The sequence below is a fragment of the Pleurodeles waltl genome, chromosome 7 (assembly GCF_031143425.1).
Source record: "Pleurodeles waltl isolate 20211129_DDA chromosome 7, aPleWal1.hap1.20221129, whole genome shotgun sequence".
Classification (NCBI taxonomy): Eukaryota; Metazoa; Chordata; class Amphibia; order Caudata; family Salamandridae; genus Pleurodeles; species Pleurodeles waltl.
In genome coordinates this window covers 1,008,844,390-1,008,867,356 of record NC_090446.1, presented here as the reverse complement: position 1 = coordinate 1,008,867,356, position 22,967 = coordinate 1,008,844,390, and positions in this window count along the sequence as shown.

Here is a 22,967-nt window from a genome sequence, read left to right as displayed (position 1 = left end):
AGGAGTTAGCGAATGCTCTCTAGGTAAGGGGTGCAACCCTCAGGCAAACACTACTACGATTCTGCCAATCCCCACCCTTTGTGTGTGCTCTACTACTGTACAGTTGTACGCAGTTATGCCACACAGGTATGCAACAGTAAAAACATGTGCCATGCAAGGTATCGTTTTGTGGCTTGCTTGTTTGATTAAATTGTTAATTACAATTAAAACTGGCTTTGTAACTCCATCTCACAAAGTCTTTTGCACAAAGAATGCCTGGGTGCGAAGCAAGGCACAAAACAAAGTGATCTTTCATACATAGAGGGACGTGACACGTTCTTCTCTAACTTCTCTTTCGCTGCTGCGAGTGAAATTGCACTCACTTTTAAAAGGTGTTTAGTGAAATGTGATGACTCATGTGAGTGGTGGGCAGGGCCTGGTGACATGAGTTGGTCTCTCTCCCTCTCCCACATGACTGTTGGGTGTTAGTGAACATTTAAGTTTTGCATGCCCGCCTGCTCATTTCTTTTCCAAGGGCAGTCAGGCCACCACAGGTTGCAAAGCACCTGTGAAACTAGTCTGTGTCTCATTTTGAAACAGTACTACGTTGTGACATTACTTCAGGGTATCTGCACCCACACGTCCGTGAGGCGTGATTGAGAACAGCATGCCAGCTCTATAAAGATGTGGGCTCTTTGACAATGCAATCAACAAATCATGTAATAATTGAGACGAAGTGGAGTATTTTAAGTATGTTGTCAGACCAGGCTGTCTGGGGCATATATCTGCAAGGGCTCCTTGACTTTTGATGCTTAAGGATCCTAGTAGCCCGTGCTGAAGACATCAGCTATGAAACAGAAAGCTGTTGTCGTTGGGGAGCACTGACCACCAGTTACTGAGATGTAAAACAGTGTCCAGTGATGACAGTAGGACGCTCGACTAACAGTACACATTGTTTCCAAAGCTCAATTTTTTAAGAAAGATCAATGCTAGAGAAGAACTAATGATCACGAAGTACACCTGGAATAGAAACACACAGATCAAAAATGCAATGCAGTATGCATGTGGAGATGCAAGGTTCGCAAACAGTTAATGTTTGCAATGCTTTAGAGTGATACAGGAGATAAAGGGAAGATCGCAATCTTCCTTCCACTTTACATTTCTTCAATAGTAATAAAAGGTAGGAACCCCACATTTTTGTGAAGATCTAACAGCTCAAAAAGTGGCTCGCAGCATGTCAACCATGGTGCCAATGGAAAGTGAAGCAGAAGAAGAGGGTATTTCTGAGTACGTCTTTGCATGCCTGTGTAAAGTGGGTGTATGATAGCCTTAAGGTGTCATGGAACATCTAGGTGCAAGACCCTGTGAAGAAAGAAGGCTCACAGCAGACAAACAGGTTTCTGGGTCAGGCAGCAGTCTAGCAAATAGGAGCTAGACTGCCATGTATCTCTGATCAAAGAAGAAGAAAAGAAATGTATAAAATCGGTAGCATCAGTAAAGAGCAGGGTGAGCTCAGCAAGCGGAGCCTTCACCATCTCATCAGTATGGCATAGCCATTAAACTTCCATCTTTGATGAGAGGTTCAAGTGTCTGTGAGTGTGTGAACAGTGGCAATCTCCGAGCCGGTTATTCAGCTGTCCACATCCATCTCATGGAGGAGGTTAAAGCAGGCTTCAAAGCTTTTGTGGCTGTCTCTGACCTCCTTGGGCAGTCAGGGTTTTTCAGCACAGGGCAAATGCAGCTGAAGGGGAGAAGGCCAACAGAGTTTTGGGGAGGCCTTTAGGTTTAGGTTTGGTCCTAGAAAGGAGGGAGTCATCAGCACACTCTTTATTCGACAATGGCATCAGGGTCCACACATTCGTGACTACAAAGATGCTGAGGCCCATATTTATAGTTTTTTTGTGCCGCATTTGTGTCATTTTTTGAGGCAAATGCACCGCAAACTTAGAAAACCCAATTATATTTTGTAAGTTTGCACCGCTTTTGCTTAAAAAAATTATGCAAATGCAGCTCAAAAAATGATAAATATGGGCCTGAGTGAGCTGAAGCAGCTCCATTCTATATTTCCAGTGCCAGACACTGGAGCAGATGCCCTCTGCTATTCAGTGTTCATTGCACAGTAAAGTTACAAATTCCAGCCAACCTTGTTGAGGCTTTCATTCTCATGGAAGTTTCGTGGAGAGGTCAGCTTCCTACAATGCAATAGAGTACCTAAACAACAACTAAGAACAAGATGTAGGTGGTGTTGTTGTCATTTGTGCAAAACATCCATCCTCAATCTTGCAAATACCATTGTTACTCTAACATGGATATGAACATTTATGAATAACGCTAATAGGATGTCCTTAGTAAATAAAGCCTTTAACATTTCCATGTGTTCTATTGTTCATGAACGGTTGCACAAATGATCATGCTGGATAATTTTCACAAACCTTAATGGTAATTAAAAAAGCAATAAGAAAAAACAGAAAGGGCCTTGATCTGCTCCAACCATCAGGGCTTAACGTTACACATACAAGTCAGAACACAACTCTTCTGGGTGCGTGTAAGAAACCAAAAAATGGTAATCAGCTTCCATCAGCTTGCAAAGCTTGAAAAGAAGCAATTGTTGGGACGATCCTGTGCCTATATGTGTGGGGCACCAATGAACATTCCCCAATTCTTAGGCCATACCAGTGGGGTGGACTTATGAAGTATCGAGCAGGGAATAACCCTATCCATAATTTTGTTGCCAAAGTATTGAGAACTAAAATATCAAGAAGTTGGTATGTGTAGGTAAGTAAGTTTACTATACTTAACTCTACACCTTTTTACTTTGATGATATGTAGATGTTTAGTTAAGAATAGTAAATCTGTGTTTACCTCCTGGATATGTTGATCTTTGAAATGTTGGCTATGATTTTCCAGTAAATTTATATTCCTTACACAATAATTTAGACTATCACCCACCCACTGCTACCAACGGGAAGCATCAGATTGACGAGATGATGTGTTCCAAGGAAGTGCGAGTCTCACAATGTCTGTCAAAATAGCAAACATCCAAGGGAACTGCTAGAGATTAATGAAAATAGCAGGGAAGGTATTCAATTTATGTGAGTCAAAACAGCCTTGCTTATCAAAACTAAGCAGTGTGGATTCCTGCTTCTAGTAGAGCACAGTAACAAATTATTCACAAAAAGTAGAGCAACTCCTTAAATTCCTCTATAAAACGCAGACTAACATGTCACCATATGCACGCATTACAGAATTTAACAGACTCAGCCGAATGCAGAGTGGTGTGGGAGGTAAGCATGGTTGCTTTGCCAACCATTGCCTTTGTTCGAAACTTCAATGTCTGTAGGAGGCTAGCCTTGTGTGTGGTGGGTACCTATGGTACTTACACCTTATACCAGGACCAGGTATCCCTTATTAGTGTAGTGTAATCAGAAGTCAGGCTCTCTAGGAGTAGCTATGGATGAGCAGCCAAGTCTTATCTAGGAGACATGCAAAGATCGTGCAATACCACTGTAATCACACTTACTACTTACACACATAAAAGAAAACACTCAGTGTTACAAAAATCAAGGTAATTACCTTAGGAGGTGAGTAATACACAGATTATATACACTAGTATGCAGAAATAGGCACACACACATTTAGAAAACTGCATTTAGTGAAAATCACAATAGAGAAAAATAGGCCTGGGGGAGAACAAACAATATACTAAAAAAATGGGATGTAAAAGTCAGTTCCCCACCTAGGTAAGTGTAGTTTGTAGAGAGGAGCTGGGAGTACTAAGAAAGCCCAAAGGTAAGTACCATAACCCACCCAAGGGACCAGGCAATCAGGAGTAAATCACTGTAAATTCCCCTGATCACGCACAGAGAAGAGAAGAATATGCAAAGCCCAGAAGAGACTGCAAGACACCAACAGTGGATTCCTGGACAAGAGAACCTATGGAAGAAGGGGACCAAGTCTAAGAATCACAGCAGAGTCCAAAGAGGGCAGGAGCCCCTACCCACCAGGATTAAGGTGCAAGAAGTTAACCACCGGTGAAGAAGAAGAGTCAGCACTGCACCTAAGAAGATGAAGTCGGGTTCCCGGAGGAAACAGGTGATGTCCCATGCTGGAAGGAGGATTGCAGTCTGGTTTGCATCTTCGGGTTCAACCAACAAGTCTTGACACTAGCAAAACTCGTGGTTAGAGGAAAGTGGAGCTGCAGGGGACCAGGAAGGACCTGGTGGACTCTACCCAGGAGGGCGAGCCAGAGGGGGCCCTCAGCAACACAGAGAGCCCGCAGAAGCCCAGGCAGTGCCCACAGAAGTCCCACAGAATGGGGACAGGAGAGTCGCAGAAGAGGCCCAAGCAGCACTACGAAAAAGGCTCCCATGCTGCTGGAGAACCACTTAGGGAGCTGTGCTTCACAGGAAGGAGTGCTGGGGGCTGGAGCTTCAAGATGCCTGAAGATCTCATTAAAAGAAATCAAACAAGCCTTGGCAGCTGCAAAGGACGCATGCATAGGGGTCCTGCATGGGCAGGCAAGGGCTTATCTCCACCCAGGTTGGACAGCTGGAAGAGAGGACCATCGTGACCACTTCAGTCTGCTACCCATGATGCAGGATCCATGCAACTCAGCAGGAGAGGGGATCTACGCAGCCGGTTGTCGTTGGAGTTGGTGCCTGCAGAAGCAGGAGAGTTATTCCTTCACCTCAAGGGAGATTCCTTCTTCCTTCTGATGAAGACTGAAGATGGGCTGTCCTCAGAGGATGCACAACCGTGGAAATGTTGCAGTTGCTGGAAGGAGCTGGAGATACAATGTTGCAGGAGGCATGTTGCTTCTTTGTTCCAGCTTGTAGGGTCCTGAAGAGTCCAGATGCAGTTTATTCGGTCAGAAGTCAAAGTGGAAGTTTGCAGAGGATTGCTTCTTTGTTGCAGCTTGTAGGGTCCTGAAGAGTCCAGATGCAGTTTATTCAGTCAGAAGTCAAAGTGGAAGTTTGCAGAGGATTCCTGCTGGAGTCTTGCAATCTGAATCTGAAGAACCACCCAAGATAGAGACCCTAAATATCCCTGAAAGGGGGATTGGTCACCTAGCTGGGTGACCACTTATCAGGAGGGGCTCTGACGTCACCTGCTGGCACTGGCCACTGAGATGCTCCCAGAGTTCCCTGCCAACCTTGAATCCAAGAGGGCAAATCCCAGGCCCCTCTGGAGGAGCTCTGAGCACCACCCCTGGGGTGGCGATGACAGGGGAGTGGCTACTCTCTGTTCCCTTGTCCAGTTTCGTGCCACAGAAGGGACTGGGGGTCCCTGAAATGGTGTAGACTGGTTTATGCAAGGCGGGCACCAAATGTGCCCTTCAAAGTACTGCCAGTGGCTTGGGGAGGTTACCCCTCTTAAGCCTGTAACACCCATTTCCAAAGGGAGAGGGTGTAACACCCCTCTCCCAAAGGAAATCCTTTGTTCTGCCTTCCTGGGCTTGAGCTTCTCAAGCAACAGGAGGGCAGAAACCTGTCTGGGAGGTGTCAGCAGCTGGGGCTGCCCGGAAACCCTTAGAAGGCTGTAAAGGCAAAACTGGGGGTCCTCTAAGGAGCCCCCATAGTGCATGGAATCATACAACCTATGCTTTCAAAAGCCTTGGGGTATGATTGCAACATGTTTGATATCAAACATGCCTATGTTCGGAGTTACCATTATGTAGCTGGGTATAGGTATTGACCTATGTCCAGTACATGCATAAAATGGCATCCCACACTCACACAGTCTGGGTAAATGGGCCTGGAGTTTTTGGGGGCTCCTCAGCTAGTGCAGGGATGCCCTCACATGCAGGTACTTTGCACCCTGCCCTCTGGGCTGGAAGGCCTGCCATAGGGGTGACTTATAAGTGACCTGGTGCAGGGAAAAGTGGCAGTGAAAGGGTGCTTGCACTTTTTCATGCAGGCTGCAATGGCAGTCCTGCAGAACCCTTTGCTTGGGCTCCCTATGGGTGGCAAAATATATGCTACAGCCCCTAGGGATCCCCTGAACCCCAATTCCGTGGGTGCCTAGATACGATATACTAGGGACTTATAATGGGGCACCAGTGTAAGCAAGCTAGAAAGAGGCTTACTTTCCTACATTGTCCCATCCTCAGTAAACCTGCCAGTATTTGCAATGTAAACTACCCTGACCACTGCTCTTTGACACACATACAGTGAACACATTGATCTCAGATCAGGTCATGTGTGAAGTTACACCTCATCGTAGGAGGCCAACTGCCCCTGGTATTTCTGTTGCATCAACCCCAGATGTCCCCTCTCTCTACCACCAACCCTCCCCTGCTGTCCTGGCCCAGACCGTTTGACAATTGCAATCAGCAGTAGTTACAGCGTGACTCAGCTGTGGCTCAACTGAGAGTCTTTATGCAAGATGCCACACCTTCTGCCGACTCAACAGGGACTTCCAAAAACTGTGTGTTTTCTGGCAATGTGCTCGTGCACGTTTTTCAGAAATTCAACTGCAAGTCTACAAACTACAAAAAGAAACATTGGACCTCATAAAGAATGTGAACGATGCTCCCCCATGGCCTCTTACATCAGTTGACTCACATGTTTTATCATGGCAATCTGTATGGCAGAGCACTCTGAAATTAACTGAGGGCAAGTGAAATAATGCCGCCTGACAGCACACAACTCACATAGCGCATATCATCAGTCTCCAGGCGCAGCGCTGGGAATGTTTCAAGGATGTTAATGCGGCCTACTCTTGGAACAGGCGCTGTTTTACTGTCTGTTGTGTTTTTTCCGAGCACTTTGCCCAACCCTGGGTAAACAGGGCTGCTTATTTGTACCGAAGATGGATGAAGGAGTTAGTGGACTTGCTGCTTGGCACCCGTTGCCCTGCGCCATATTTCACTACAGCGCCTGCTCTGAAACCGCATCATGTGAAACAAGAGGGTGATTCAGCACCCCTTCTCCCGCAGCTTCTGTGCTGAGCGAGAGTCTTGAGCATCACATGAGTGATCGGTTTATAAATGGAGCACCTTGGATGGAAAATCAGCGGAGGGAGAGCACAACTGGGCTCAAACACATGTTGAACATGAGGCACAATTTCAAACGCGCATGTTAATCTTAGGGTTCATATTATAATCCTTATGTGCAATATGAGTGATCAGGCTATGCTTAAGTATGTGCAGCTTGGACATAAAGCTGCAACCTGCAATTAAAGGTATATTTTCATTTGTGAGACCCTGGGGCTAGGTAGTAGACGTATGCCTACCTTTTATAATCCTGGAGCATTTCTGCATTCCTGAAGGGGGTGCAGATTCTTATATGTGACATCCGTAATGCACATTTTGCCCATCTGCATTGCCAAAGAGGCATTTCCTCGCTTGCATGGGGACATGGCCCATGCACATGGAATGCCTTTTTCCGTGCATCTGCACTGTGTTATTGACTCTGTCACAAAGGAAGGGGTTTTTAGAAGGCACACAAACTGCGTGCCTTTTAGGGAGGTGAGGAGAGGTAGTGTGACCCAACGGTGCCTTAAGAGAGGGTCCACAAATCAGGCTCCGTAAGCACCCTGCCCTAGTGGGGTGTAATTACACACTGCACATGCCATTGAATTTGGGATGACATTGAAAGAGTCGAATAACAGGAGATCGTTCAGAGAAACTGAAAATGAGAATATTAATTAGAATCAAACCATCTTTGTTTGCTCCAATAAGAAGAGGCACTTTCAAATGTCTGGAGGGAAGTTTGACTGCCTCCGAGTGGGATCCAGATCCATATTCAAATATACTTTACATATGTTTACAAGTAAAGTATTTGTGTCACGTGAACCTAGCAACGAAGCAAGGCAGTGCAGAAGTTCAGTCAAAGTTGGGGTGGCGGCTTAAAACCTCTGCTCTGCTAGGTTCAGGTCAACAACTGGACGACCTCGTGCCCAAATGTCTAATCTGAGATTGTACATTAATTTCCAAAAGTATAACCTACAGGCTCTAATTCGTAGGTGGAACTTGGGGTGGAGGTTAAAAAATCAAGGCTTGCTCCATGATATTTCTTGTTCAGATGTATGTTCCACCTCGGGTTGAACTTTCAATTCAAGAAAGAATAAAACAATGTACAATGTGACAACTGACTTGATTAGTTTTAGGACTAAACCAACATAAATGACATAATGTGATAAATATTTGTGCGGCTTTTATATTAGGAATACAAATGTTTTTCTATTCTGTTAGATGTAGGAGCGCTTCATCAGCGTGTCTTTTGAGGTCCCGCAACTTCACCGAAGGAGACCGATCTCAGATTATGTGCAAAAGCTTTGACGACTGTGACTACAAGGCCACCCTCGTCATGCTCCCCCATGTGGTTTTCCCTAATTTAGCCTGCTATATGTAAAATTGATGGATAGGAACTAAATAGAGATTTGGGATCCTTGGTCCTGGAAAAAACCATGGGCCCTAGATGGGGCCATAGGCTGAAACATATTGACCCATAGATGCAGGAGTAATCATCACTCTTTGATATATTTTTTTCTTTTCTTTTAATCATCTTGCTTCCTCTTAAATAGAATAAAGGTAGTTCCTTATTGGAGGTTACCAAGATTTTTAGGGGAAGATTTAAGGAAAGTGGCACTGCACCAAGTGCAGCGCCGCATTCCTTGCACCCTTTAGTGCCCCTCTACATACCACCATGTGTGCACCATATTTAAAATACGGTGCACCATGGTGCAGGGTAGGGGGCAAAAGTGTTATTTTTTACACTATTGATTTACTCTGCAGGAGTAGCGCCCACATTTTGGCTCCTCATATTTTAACACCAGCACTGAGCAGGCAATTAAAGTGTCAAAAAAATGGCCCAAGTAAATCTGTTAGATTTCCTTGTGCTATTTTTTCACCCCCTTAATGGGGGAACGCCTCCCCTTGCATACATTATGCCTGGCGCAGGCATATTGTGGCACAAGGTGTTGCAAAGTGGCGCAAGGCATGCATTGCGCTACTTTGTTAATATGGTGCAGGGAAAAAATAACACTATGGTGGCGCTATGGGCTCTTAAATATGCTCCTTAGTTTCTATATTTCTGGATCCCAATCCCCTATCCATAAGTGCTCTCTGTAGACTCACAAGTGAGCTTGCCCACCACTAGAATATTATCTGGTGAGCAAGGATGGCTGGAAAAGAAGCATGACACCTGGAGTGTGTGAGGCCATGCCTTACAATTCTTGAATTGACTCCCAGAGTATAACATGAGTATTGGCACATCAAGGTCCTTGTTAGAAATGGGGTCTTTGGTTGACAGTCAGGTTACCCTCTGTTCAAGCAAGGACCCTCACTCTAGTCAGGGTAAAAGAGAATCACCCTCAGCTAACCCTTTCTTATCCCCTTAGTAGCTTGACAGAGCAGTAGGCTTAACTTCAGAGTGCTAGGTGTAAAGTATTTGTACCAACACACACAGTAACTTAATGAAAACACTACAAAATGACACAACACCAGTTTAGAAAAATAGGAAATATTTATCTGAACAAAACAAGACAAAAAAACGACAAAAATCCGACATGCACAAGTCACGTTATGAATTTTTAAAGACTAAACTCAAAATAGTGCTTAGAAACACAAAATGCTTCGCTGAGATGTTAATACGGCGTTGTGACGGAGTCATTCCCAACAAGCCGACACCAGTGGCGCCGGACACGGAGTCCCGTAGAACCCCAAATACAGTACCTTTGGTGAAGAGTGAAAACAAGCCGATGCGCGAAGTCGGGAATCGCGGCGTCTGTGCGAAACGTTGAATCCGCGCACTTCAAGCGGCGTCGGTCACAATGTGGTGCGGTGACTTCCACTGAGTCGCGGACTTCAGCGGGGCTGCAGCGGCATCGGGCCTGCGAAGGTTGTCGCGTTCCAGTGAAGATCATTGAGTCGGTTGCAGGCGGCATCACCGGATTCAGCAGCGGCGGCGGTCCAAAGTCGTCCGAAGTCGATTTCCTTGGATTTCCACCAGCTTTCCTTTCAAAGGCCCAGGGACTGGATTGGGCACCACTTGTCAGAGCAGGAGTCTCTCCAGAGACTCCAGGTGCTGGCAGAGAAAAGTCTTTGCTGTCCCTGAGACTTCAAACAACAGGAGGCAAGCTCTAAATCAAGCCCTTGGAGATTTCTTCACAAGATGGAAGGCATAAAAAGTCCAGTCTTTGCCCTCTTACTCTGGCAGAAGCAGCAAATGCAGGATAGCTCCACAAAGCACAGTCACAGGCAGTGCAGCACTTCTCCTCAGCTCTTCAGCTCTTCTCCAGGCAGAGGTTCCTCTTGTTTCCAGAAGTGTTCTAAAGTCTGTGGTTTTGGGTGCCCTTCTTATACCCAATTTCCCCTTTGAAATAGGCCTACTTCAAAGTAAAGTCTCTTTTGAATGTGAAATCCTGCCTTGCCCAGAGCATGCCCCAGACACTCACCAGGGGGTCAGAGACTGCATTGTGTGAGGACAGGCACAGCCCTTTAAGGTGTAAGTGACCACTCCTCCCCTCCCTTCTAGCACAGATGGCTCATCAGGAAATGCAGACTACACCCCAGCTCCCTTTGTGTCACTGTCTAGTGTGAGGTGCAACCAGCCCAATTGTCAAACTGACCCAGACAGAGAATCTACAAACAGGCAGAGTCACAGAAATGGTATAAGCAAGAAAATGCTCACCTTCTAAAAGTGCCATTTTCAAACACACAATCTCAAAATCAACTTTACTAAAAGATGTATTTTTCAATTTTGAGCTCAGAGACCCCAAACTCCACATGTCCATCCGCTCACAAAGGGAATCTACACTTTAATCAGATTTAAAGGTAACCCCATGTTAACCTATGAGAGGGACAGGCCTTGCAAACAGTGAAAAACACATTTGGCAATATTTCACTGTCAGGACATATAAAACACATTACTATATGTCCTACCTTAACCATACACTGCACCCTGCCCTTGGGGCTACCTAGGGCCTACCTTAGGGTGCCTTACATGTAAGAAAAATGAAGGTTTAGGCCTGGCAAGTGGGTACACTTGCCAAGTCGAATTTACAGTTAATGCTGCACACACAGACATTGCAGTGGCAGGTCTGAGACATGATTACAGAGCTACATATGTGGGTGGCACAACCAGTGCTGCAGGCCCACTAGTAGCATTTCATTTAAGGGCCCTGGCACCTCTAGTGCACTTTACTAGGGACTTACTAGTAAATCAAATATGCCAATCATGGATTAACCAATTGCATACAATTTACAGAGAGAGCATATGCACTTTAGCACTGGTTAGCAGTGTTAAAGTGCTCAGAGTTCAAAAGCCAACAGCAACAGGTCAGAAGAAATTAGGAGGCAGGAGTCATAAAGAATGGGGATGACCCTGCATAAGCAAAAAAGTCCAACAGTCCTTTACTGACTAACAGAAACTATAGAGGAATACAATGTCTTCTAAAATTGGTAAATTATCCTCACCTTAACCTTAGTTTGTTACATTTTCTTTGTTGTGTTCTGATATATCATATTCTTCTTTCAGATGTTAAACAGTAGTCAATCCATCTCAGCACAGATATCCCTTGAGTTTAATTTTACATATTGTTGCCTAACTCTGAAATCTGTCTAAGCTTGGTACATATTTAAGTGTTGCCCTCACCAACAGGGGTATCTCTTTTGTAATCCCCCACCATTTTGTTAAAGTAGTTGTCTGACTCTAAATTGGAAGTCTTCAATTTGGGGGGGCTCAAGTGATCCCAGGGGATGCTCCAGGCTAGGACCAAAAAAAACATTATGCAGATGACAATGCTTTGTTTTAAGCTGAAAAAAATATATTGCATTTTTTAAAATGTAACAGAACTTAAATGTAATGTTTAAATAAGTCTGTACATATTTAAACATTGCAACTTAATAGAAAAATTGTGAAACATTCTCGGAGAGGGGCAATGATTATTTATTTTCTACTGGAGGGGTGCGGCATTAAAAAGTTTGAAAAACACTGCTCTAAATAACATTACCACTTGTGTCTACCTTAGGAGTATGTTCCTCCTCTTGTCTCAATACAGGAAGAGTAGATATGTGTCATCTGGCATGCACCTTCTCTAAATTGTGGTCCGTACACATTCCCTTACCTCTAGTGAATTCTTTACCTAGTCAGGATGAAAAAATAGGTTTGTGGCAATCTAATGATATGGAATTCTTGGTGCACCAGCTCTGATCCATGCCAACAGCAATGCTTTTTTCAGAGTTTTAGTCTAGGCCCAGGAACTTACTTAGAGACCACCTACCATGGTGGGGGTGTTAGCCAATGATAAAATAGTAGTATTTATTTGACCGGGTCTCGGTTCAACATCGATGGCTTGATTCTAATCGACAGGTCAGTCACCTTATGGAGCTTTTTTTCAAAAGTTATCCAATGTTCTTCAAACCTCTGGATTGCTTCCCAGAAGTTTGGGGAAGATTGGAGAACTTTTGATAAAAAGTTCCATAAGGTGGCCGACCCATCAAAAAGAGTCAAGCCACTGACGTCGAACCGTGACCCGATCTGAATTTCATATTCATTCTGCTGAAGCTCTCGAGCTTTTCCCTGTTGAGAAGACGTCCTGGAGTTGACTGGAAGCATGCGCTGAGCCAAGTCGACAATGTGGCTTTGAATCCCAGCCTGTCGAGGAGCGTTACTGGATGAAGAGAGAAAAAGCTCCAGGATGGTGTCCCTTCCTGCACAAAAACAAAAATCTCCTCAACGCTGGCACTCTGGCACCATAGTACAATGGTACCTGCGTTGGTGCTAGGCAGCAGTTTGTGTGCCAGGGCAGGGGGAAAGGACATAAATGCGTGGGGGAGAGAACAGAAATGCACCATTTGTTGTTGGCTCAGGGCAGCGCAGCATTGCACTTGGGTCATATATAAGAGCCCCTAGCACCGACTTAGCGCCACCATAGTGTAATTTTGTTTATGCTAACATGGCACTAAAGTGGCTTTTTCCACGTGCTATATTTGCAAAGTGGCACAATGTAAGCATTGTGCCACTTTGTAAACCCTGCACCACATTATCCGGGTAGCCGGCATAATGTATGTAAGGGGGCAGTCCGAAGCTAGGAGGCCCTCAAAAATGGCACAGTGAATTTTAACGGATTTCACTGCACAATTTTTGGTGTCATTTTTAACACCTGCTCAGAGCAAACCTTTGGGCCTTCTTGCACTTTGCTACACTAGCATCAATATTTTTGATGCTTGTATAGCAACACACCACAATAGCATCAACAATGTTGACGCTATTGTGCTAACGACTGCCATGGTGCACTGTATTTATAATACAGTGCAACCATGGTGTCATTAGTTGCCGGTGGGGGGCGGGGGGCGGGGGGAGGGGCACAGAAAAATTGATGCACAACTTTTTCTTAAATATGGGCCTTGCTGCGCCCCCTTGCGCTACATCCTTGTAAATGAGGCCCCCAGTGTCTAGAGTGTTTTTAGGTAATATTTCTTTGAACAATTTTCGTTTTCTGAAGAGTCACTCTCAAATAGATTTGAGAGCCGCAATATAGAACCTGCAGTGCACGTCATACATTATTTTCTGTTCTGCTTCAGTAATTGTGAAAAAGTGAAAGAAGCACTGAAAGGTAAGTCTGGATGTGAGACTGCCTTACCTTTTAAAGGAATACATTGACATTACTGCACATCCATCCTTCAGGCGAGCCACTGCTTTCTTCCACCAGATTACACTTTAATGTAATTTCTGCTCTGTTCGCACTAGTACCAATCCTTCCCGAAAAACACATAAAAACCTTTCAAGTCACAGGTGCAAGTCGTAGCGGGGACAGCTCAGACTTTCATTCTTTTGGGTTAGATAAAACACACAGGGGTTAGGTAGCTAATCAGATAAATTGTCTGTACTTTGTAACTATATTGTGTGAACGATGTACAAAAGAACTATTACTTTTGTTTTTGTGGATTCTAGTAAAGTGTTTAACATTTTGTTACTTACCGTCTTCACTTCTCAATGCTGTGAATGTGTTAGTCAGAAGGCCTTCTTAAAAATAGATGACGTGTTTTGACAATTACGGTTTATAAGATTGCAGCCGCTTCCATGTACCACCGTCATAAACGTGCGGAATTAGGCCAGAAGGGAGCGCTAGAGCTGCGCTATTGAATTTCTACACTCCACAGCGGGCAGCAGATTACTCCAAACGTTCTCTTAAAATAAGATTAGGAAAAATGTCTTTAACCCTACATATTGGCACATAGAACCACATCAGTCGCAAGTATTAAAACGTCTCCCTTTTTAACCACTAATCATAGGCTGTGGTGATAATGTTATGATTTGGGTTTTTTTCTGGAACAGTGAAGCCCTCTTAGCCAGCGACAGTTTCTACAGAAACAGCCATACAACGCACACGCACAGAGGGTGCGTTTATGCACTCTCTCTGGGGTACAGGGGTTTGCCAAATCAAATTGAGATTGATATACACCAATCTTCCAAACTCACCCATGGGGAGGATGATTGTTCTGGAGTGCACTTGGGGAGGCGAAACTAGAAGGGGATAGAGGCCCTCATTCTGACCTTGGCGGGCGGCGGAGGCCGCCCGCCAAAGTCCCGCCGTCAGGTTACCGTTCCGCGGTCGAAAGACCGCGGCGGTAATTCTGACTTTCCCGCTGGGCTGGCGGGCGGTCGCCTTCAGACCGCCAGCCAGCCCAGCGGGAAAGAGGCTTCCACGATGAAGCCGGCTCGGAATCGAGCCGGCGGAGTGGAAGCTGTGCGACGGGTGCAGTTGCACCCGTCGCGTATTTCACTGTCTGCGCAGCAGACAGTGAAATACATGTAGGGGCCCTCTTACGGGGGCCCCTGCAATGCCCATGCCAGTGGCATGGGCACTGCAGGGGCCCCAAGGGGCCCCGCGACCCCCCCTACCGCCATCCGGATCTCGGCGGTCCGACCGCCGGGATCTGGATGGCGGTAGGGGGGGTCGGAATCCCCGCGGCGGTGCAGCAAGCTGCGCCGCCGCGGAGGATTCAATGGGGCCGCGGTACACTGGCGGGACCCCGCCAGTGGTGCCGGTCCGACCGCGGCTTTACCGCCGCGGTCGGAATCCCCATTGGAGCACCGCCGGCCTGTCGGCGGTGCTCCCGCGGTCCTCCGCCCTGGCGGTCAAAGACCGCCAGGGTCAGAATGACCACCAGAGTGTGCTAGCGCTATAAACGAGTTAATTCTGTTCTTCAATAACTTTAGACCGGTAGATGCTGGGTAAATTACATTTTACATCTAATACAGTTAAAAAGCCTGTTTCTCAAAACCCTTTGCTAATGCTTTTCCACAAAAAAATAAATCAATTTGTGACACAAATTAAAAGAATTGAACACTTGAATGTGGGCTGTTTTATGGGATAGTAGGCAAGGGTGGCTCCTTTGCTATGGCGGAGGCATGTCACCCCCACCAGCAGCAGCAACTGCAAACCTTTTACAATAAAACCATAATAAACTATGGGGCATACTTAAGATAAGTGTCGCTGCACCCAGTGCTGCGCCACTTTCTTTGCGCCCCTTAGCGCCTCTATGTGTGTGCCATATTTAAAATACGGTGCACTATGGTGCAGAGTAAGGGGCAAAAGCATAAATATTTTTTATGTTATTGATGTACTTTTCAGGGTTAGCACCAACATTCTGGGGCTAACCCTGAACAGTACAAAGGGGCCCATTGTAACCAATGGTATGCCTCCTTTTAACGCCTGCTTTGAGCAGATATTAAAAATGACAAAAAAATGATGCAACTCTCTTAAAGGGGTAATACCCCCCTTGCATACATTATGCATGGTGCAGGATTAATGTGGTGCAAGGGGTTACAAAGTGGTGCAATGCACTTTGTAAACATGGCTCAGCGTTTTTGCCCACCTAACGCCACATTAGCTTAAAAAAATGATTTTAAAGTGTTGTTAGATGGTGTTAGGCCCTCTTAAATCTGGGCAATGTTTACTATGGTTTTATTGTAAAAGGAGTGGGGCCGCGGACTATGACAGGGACGGAGGAGGAGTCCACAGCACTCCCCCTCAGTGTGCCTGTATGTTTGGCCTTGCTTTCTCGGGCCGGCCAAACACACATGCGCAGAGGGCTCTCTCAAACCCGACACTGTGTTGCCGGGTTGGAGAGAGCAGGCAAAGGCTCCCTCTCTGCCTCAGAGCCACCAGCCAGGGCACTCCCTCCAATCCTAATGCTGCTTTCATGCTGCGAGCTGCATGAAAGCAGTGTTAGGAATGGCCGCGGGGCAGGCTGGGAGCCTGTGTCTGCAAGTACTGGAGTCAGAGGAGCGGTGCTTATTTTTTGTTGTTGCTTCCCCCCACTTGCCCCTGACATGCACCGCGCCGCCCCTTCCCTCCGCTAGCCTCAACTGGGAGTAGGTGCTGGGTGGGAGTGGTGGAAGTGCTGTGTAGACAGACGGGACAACACTTCACTCAGCACGCCTTCTATCAGCCGCAGCTGATAGAGCAACCACAATGGAATCCATTTGTTGTGTCTTCGGTGCCCATACTGCCTTTTGGGTGCAGGTATTACAAACACCTGTAGCACAACCACTGAAGTGACCTTAGGGTGCAGAAAGTATTTGTGCCTGCTTTTTGATACTCAGGGTTGGGGGAGCAGACACTTGGTCTGTCCCTGTTGTAATACACAGTCAGCGGGCATACAGACAGTTTGCTCTCGTGCAATGTCATGGGCGGGAAACCTTATTTACACAGGAGTATGGCACAATGAAATAGGGAATGCCTTTGCCCTTCAGTTAGTGCCATATTATTGATGTATGTACAAAGGCAAAGGCTTCTTTGAGGTTCAATATCTGTGATTCATGGAGGGAGTGGTGCACACAGTCAGTGCACATCTAAGAGCATCTTGTAGAGGAGAAAAAGGTGGTCTCGGGTTTCCTCCAAATACCTTCCCTCATTAGATGCATCCTCTGCAGACTAGAATTGAGCACAAGATCACTATAATGCGGTACCTGTAAATCATGTGCACCATGCACTGAGGAGAAGGTGTGGAAAGAGGAGATGCCTTTTCCACTTCTGTGGAACTTCTGCTTGCAACACACCTCCGTGATTCGCGAACGGGTTTGTGTTGGGACATGTCAAAATGTGAAATGGGATCCACCATTGTAACAGCATGACGAATGTCGGCAAATGATTGTACACATTTCAGGATCCAGGTGACCTGAAGCCCCTGTTTGGTGAGTTCGCGAAGTGGAGTACTCACTGCTGCAAAATCTTTGCTGTAACGAGCACAGTAGCTTGCCATCCCTGGAAATGACCTCACTTCTGCAACATCCATAGGGCCCGTGTCTTGTGCAGTGTAGCATACCTTTTCTGGAAAAGATAAGCCCAAAGAAACTTAGTTCCTCCTTTTCCAGCTCACATTTGTCTTCGTTTAGTGTCAGTCCAGCTTTCACCAGCTGATTGCACACTTCCCTTAGTGCTCTGTCATTTTTTTATTTTTTTTGTGTGCGACTGAACGCCAGTATGTTATCGGTGTAATTCAGACATTATTTTTATGGGCCTCATTACCCTCTTCAATATCTCCTGGAAGATTTCAGCTGCGGAGGACACACCTAAAATTAGGCATTTGTAACAAAATAGTCCTAGGTGTGTGGAGAACTTGGTGACTGGGGCTGAGGGTCGAGTTTCAACTGGTGGTAGACTTTGAAAAGGTCTAACTTGGAAAGTATGCAAGCTCCATTTAGGCAGCTGATCATGTTGTCAAAGTGGGGACCTGGGTTTCTTTCCCTTTCCATGGCAGTGTTAGGTGGGCACATATCCAGACTGATGTGTATTTTTTGTGTGTTCTTCTTTGGTACTGCCACAATAGGGGATACCCATGAAGTCAGCCCGTCAGCCTGTTTAATGATGGCATGAGCCAGTAGGCTCTTGAGTTCTTCCTCCACTTGCGGTTGAAAGTGTAATGTAACTCAGCGATGATTCTGAGCTATGGTTTTTAGCAGCGTGACCTGCATGTCTTTAAGTTTGCCTAGCCCTTTGAAGAGCCTTGGGTAGTCTCTTAATATGATCTGCTGCTCTGACACATGGTATGTAATGGCTAGAAGTCTCATTAGTTGTGCTGGGACATTACTTAACAAGCATGGTGCAGGGGTGTCTCCTCGTAATACATTTATCTCTTTCTGCACTGACGTGTCATTGTATGTGAGTGTCTCCTCAAACTTGCCAAGGTTCATTACTGAGCGTTTGGCACCCAATGTGAAGACGTCAATTGTAGATGGCCATAGTTGTTGCCTGGGGTTCATTTTATCGTATTCCAACGCACACATGATGTTGCATGTTGTCCCATTGTCAAGCACAAACCGTGCTGTGTGACCCTCTATGCTGAGATCCACCATTGCAGTTTTCTTAATGACTTGTTTATTTATTAGCTGTAAGCATTCTGACTGTCTCTCTGGAGCTGCACATTGCATCATGAGGTACAGCCGTTGGTTGGGTTCTCGTGGTGGGGTGGCGTCATAGTCTGCAGAGGAACTGCGATTGCCTGTTTCCACATGTCTTGCATGCTGATTCGACTTGACCCTCGGTCAGTCGGAGTGACCTCGTTCTGGCCTTATGTGTCCACCCTTACATACACTTGTCTCTGTTACACTTTCAGCATCTTTGCCCCTTGGCTAGGCAGGTGCCAATGTAGGGATACACCAGTCAACAGTGATAGCATGTTCTCTCATTCTGAGTCAGTGACTGTTCATAGATGTTAGAACTGCTTCCTGCCATGCAGTGGACTTGTTCTAGCATTCTTGTTCAGCCATTTTCCATGTTGATGGCGTGTGATGGGGCCCTGGCATCCGTTCTCACCATAGACAGCATTTCGTTGAGCATGTATGTTTCTTTCAGTATCATTCTTCATAAACCTGTTGAATAACACCCCTCAATGATGTATAGCCTTATTTCTTCCTCATTGTTGAACTGGTTGAACTATCAGTAGCTCACTAGCTTCCATAGCCAAACGGCAAAGTCATCAAGGAATTCTTCTGCTCTTTGAAGTGCAGTGTTAAACATGTACTGTTCATAGTCGACATTCCCCTGAGGATCAAAGCTGTCCATGAAACATTTAATTAAACCCTTGTATGTTGTTATTGATTCAGGTGTGAACGTCACAAGCAAATCTTCCACATCATCCCCTATGAGGTTGAGGAACAGGTCTCTCACTTGTTTGTTCTTGTAATTCTTGCATATCACTTGCAAGTAGTGATCGAAACACCTAATCCACTTTTCCTACCTTGCGCCCTTTGTCTGCGAGTCAGAAAGTTAGAAAGGCAGAGGGCGTAGAAAGATGGTGCTGGGGATGCTTTCTACAGACCTCTCCTAAGTCATGGTATTGTTCTTCGTGCTCCTGAATTATTCTAAAGCACAAACCTCCCAGCTATGCAGGATATTGTGTCCCGTAACTTGGGCAAAGTATGAGGAGACTGATGACCAAAATGTTATAATGAGGGCCATGGACATAGCAAATGAAGTATAGCTAGTGCTTAGTTTGTAAAATAATAAGAGCAGGTGCCTGATATATCTTGAGGCCACACCCACCTCCCTGACTCCACCCAATTCTTCCAGTTGCTCCATCCACATCTACTACTGGCATGGCTGAAAGCCAGCTCTAATACCTATCTGAATTTCAGTGAGCGAATCTTCCTAAAGTAAGGTTTTGATAGGAGATTTTCACTCTGAGAAATAATGGGAAAAAATGAAAGCACATTTAAAGCAGAATTTTAGCAAAAAGGTAGCTAGTGCTGTAAAATAAAGCATTCTTCTATGATCACGTTATTTGGGAAATCAAGAAAGCTGGGTTTGACCCCAGGTTCCCCAGTTTCACATTGTGCAATTCAGCCAAAATGATCAGACATGTATCCAGGGCACAAGTCGTGGGTACACCCGGGCATACGGCATCCACCCACTATTTTCACAGGGTGTACACTGTCCACCCTGCCAAGTAGCTGTGCCGCACTATAGTATGCTGAACTCAACCCGGTGTGATGTTTAAACACGAGGACACATACAGGAGCTCCTGCACTTTGTCTGCTTTCCTTTTGAGCAGCAACGTGCATGCGGCAGTAAGGGTCTTTTTTATTCTAAATTAGAGCTGCGATCAAAACAAAGGCCAAAGTTAGGTGACAATCTGGCCTGCTTTTGTTCTCATTGGAGTTGGCTGGAGCCTCACACATACCTGTGAATGTAATGGAGGTGAAACAAAAACAAACAGCTTGTTGTTACTTCACAGGTAGTTAGGAGAGGCATGGTTATGACTTCGTTCAGTCCCTGTATATAGGAAATATGCTTACTGAAAGAATGTCAAAAGTGTTGTTCTGTCCCAGTATTTACACAAATAGCTATTGAAATATCACTTTTTTTATTTCTTTTATGGTGCTACTTATCCAAAAGTAGGCTGTCAGAGCACTTTGCATCACATGTACATATTATACATTGACAATAATTCATATAAGTGTAAATCTATGTACAGGATGTCTTACATAGGCTAGTGAGGGACACACAGTGTAGGAGTTACATGTCCTTTCTAGATCACTGTGCTGTAGTAGAAGGATTACAATTCCTGAACTGCAAGTAACAAAAGGATGTTTGTGTTAAAAACAGTAGCCTACTATCCTATCTACATAAAATAAAAAAACTGTCATCTGCATAGTACATGATGTGCTTTGCAGGAGGCATGTTAACCCTCTATGCCACTTGGAGTCAAAGCTGGGACTAGACACAAGGCACACCTCTGAAACAAATGTGTTAACCACCAGAGTTATCTTACCATTATTATTATTCCCTGAGATTTAAGAGACATACGAAGCTCTCTGCAGCAGATACCTTAACCCCATACATGTTTTAAAATGCAGTCTTCGCAACCAATTAAGCAGAACAGATTTATCGCCAAGTTTCTCCTTGTGTCATTTCTTTGGAGCAGACATTTCAAAAAATACATTTTGAAATTGGGACCTAGATTTTGTATTAGGGTTGTGTCATTTTTTTGGCACAACTGCAGCGCAAAATATCATTAGTTTGGTAATTCGCTCAATTGTATTCATCATAGACCTGCTAAGCACATGTGTGAGATCAGATGTCACTTCTTGTAATGTGACTTTCTGTGGTGTTAATAGGTTTTAATTCCACTTCCTGTGATGTCACTTCCTGTGATGCCACTTGTGACGTCATGCTCCATGATCACTTGTATACTGTCTAACTTGGTAAGTCCCCCCACTTCTTTTTTATGTGCGAGCGCAAAGCGCGCCGCCCATAACGTAATCTCTTTTTGGGCTTTAAACCATGCCCTGGTCACGTCAGTCTCTTTCATTGGTTCCTGGGCTTGCTCTTTAAAATATCCTTGCTTTCATTTGTGAAAGGCATGCATACGTCATGCCTTTTCCGGTATTTAGCCCGCCTACACAACACCGGAAAAACTACTAGAAACATATGAGGTTCGATGTTTTGAGCCTGGTTTCTGGACTACTTTTTCTGTTAATTTTACTCGCAGCTCGATCGCGCTGGGGTTTACATAGCGGGATCGCGCTGTGGTTTTTTTTCTGTTAATTTATGTGGCAAGAAAAGTTAGGTTAGGAGTTTACAACGCAAATAGCTCCGACTCGAGCAAGTGCGAGCCCCTTTGCATTGAAAATGCTTGTTTAGGACTTGTGTCCTGCGTGTATCTCTTTCTGAGATGAACTCTTAATGCTTTTTCCTTAGTTCAAACAGAATGAGATAAGATCAGTGTTTACAGGCATAATCCACATTTTATTTGTGGGTTTACATGATGCTATCTCAGACAGAGGACAGACAAGCACCACTAGAAAATAGTAATTTGTCGGATTCACAAAGTGCTGAGCCCAGGGATTCAAATCTGGTTCCCTGTTTCATGCTCAGGAGCTGCAGTCTCTAGGCCACATGATCGCCTCTAATTAAAGCTCAGCTTGTTTTGTGTGGGCATGTAGCTCGAGCTTCAAATAAATAAACAAAGGACATCCATGCACAACTTAAGCAGAAAAAATACTCAGACCTCTTTGTCATACAAAAGTTTAGTGGAAGTTGAATTCAATCGGACATCACCAGTTTTAGATCACATATATTTTCATATTTAAAACAAAAATAGAATCCACAGAGAGAATGCAGCAAGTATTTGGCATTAATACACAGAATACTTTCCTGCCAACCTGCTTCAGCCAATTGGCATTGACATTATAAATCAAGAAGCGCATCCATTTGATTCTGGATGATGGGTAGCACCAGCCTGTCCTTTTTACTCTGTAAAGTCAAAAGCAACTTATAGGTTTGGAACGGCCTTCTCATTCAGGTATCTGCTATTTCTTTCGGCTATTTGTTCCAACAAATGTGGACTTCTTTTACCCTTGCAACCCTGTCTCCTCCTCCTGAGGTCAGCAACCAGTGCGAACTATATGCCTCAAAGAAAAGAAAACACTACAGAAATGCACACGGTCTTCTTTTCCAAGGCACACACACATGACAAAATCAGCAAGGGCCTTCCGAACGCGAAAAAGATTGGCTCCATTTACTCGATCCTTGAGGGGTGCTGGGTGGTCACAGCGCGACAGTTGTGCTGATCGGATTGGTGCTCTAATTCATTTGGGCAGTCCAGGCAGGTGTTTACTGATCAGCATGCCCTGCATGTCTGCTGCCCAGCTACTCCCTGTAATGCTGCAATTGCAAGGCTCATGCAGCACATCAGTTAGAGTGCTGACAGTTTTCAATGAGTGCAGAGCAGCGCATGCACACCAAAGTCCACAATCACTGCAATTGGTGGTGGGCCACAAGCACATCAAATGCAAAATTAAAGCCAGCTCCTGTTGGTTACAGTTCAGTGCGAGCTGATAAAAAAAGCATGTCACGCACTTTTAATCTGCTTTACAATGTCGTGAAAAGTTTGACCTACACATTCCCAGCCTGCCTTGCCCCATCTCAGCCATGAGCTCGCCCTCAGCCACAGTTCTCCAATGTAAATGACAATGGGGGTCATTACAACCCTGGCGGACAGTGTTAAAGCTGCGTAAATACCGCAAACAGGC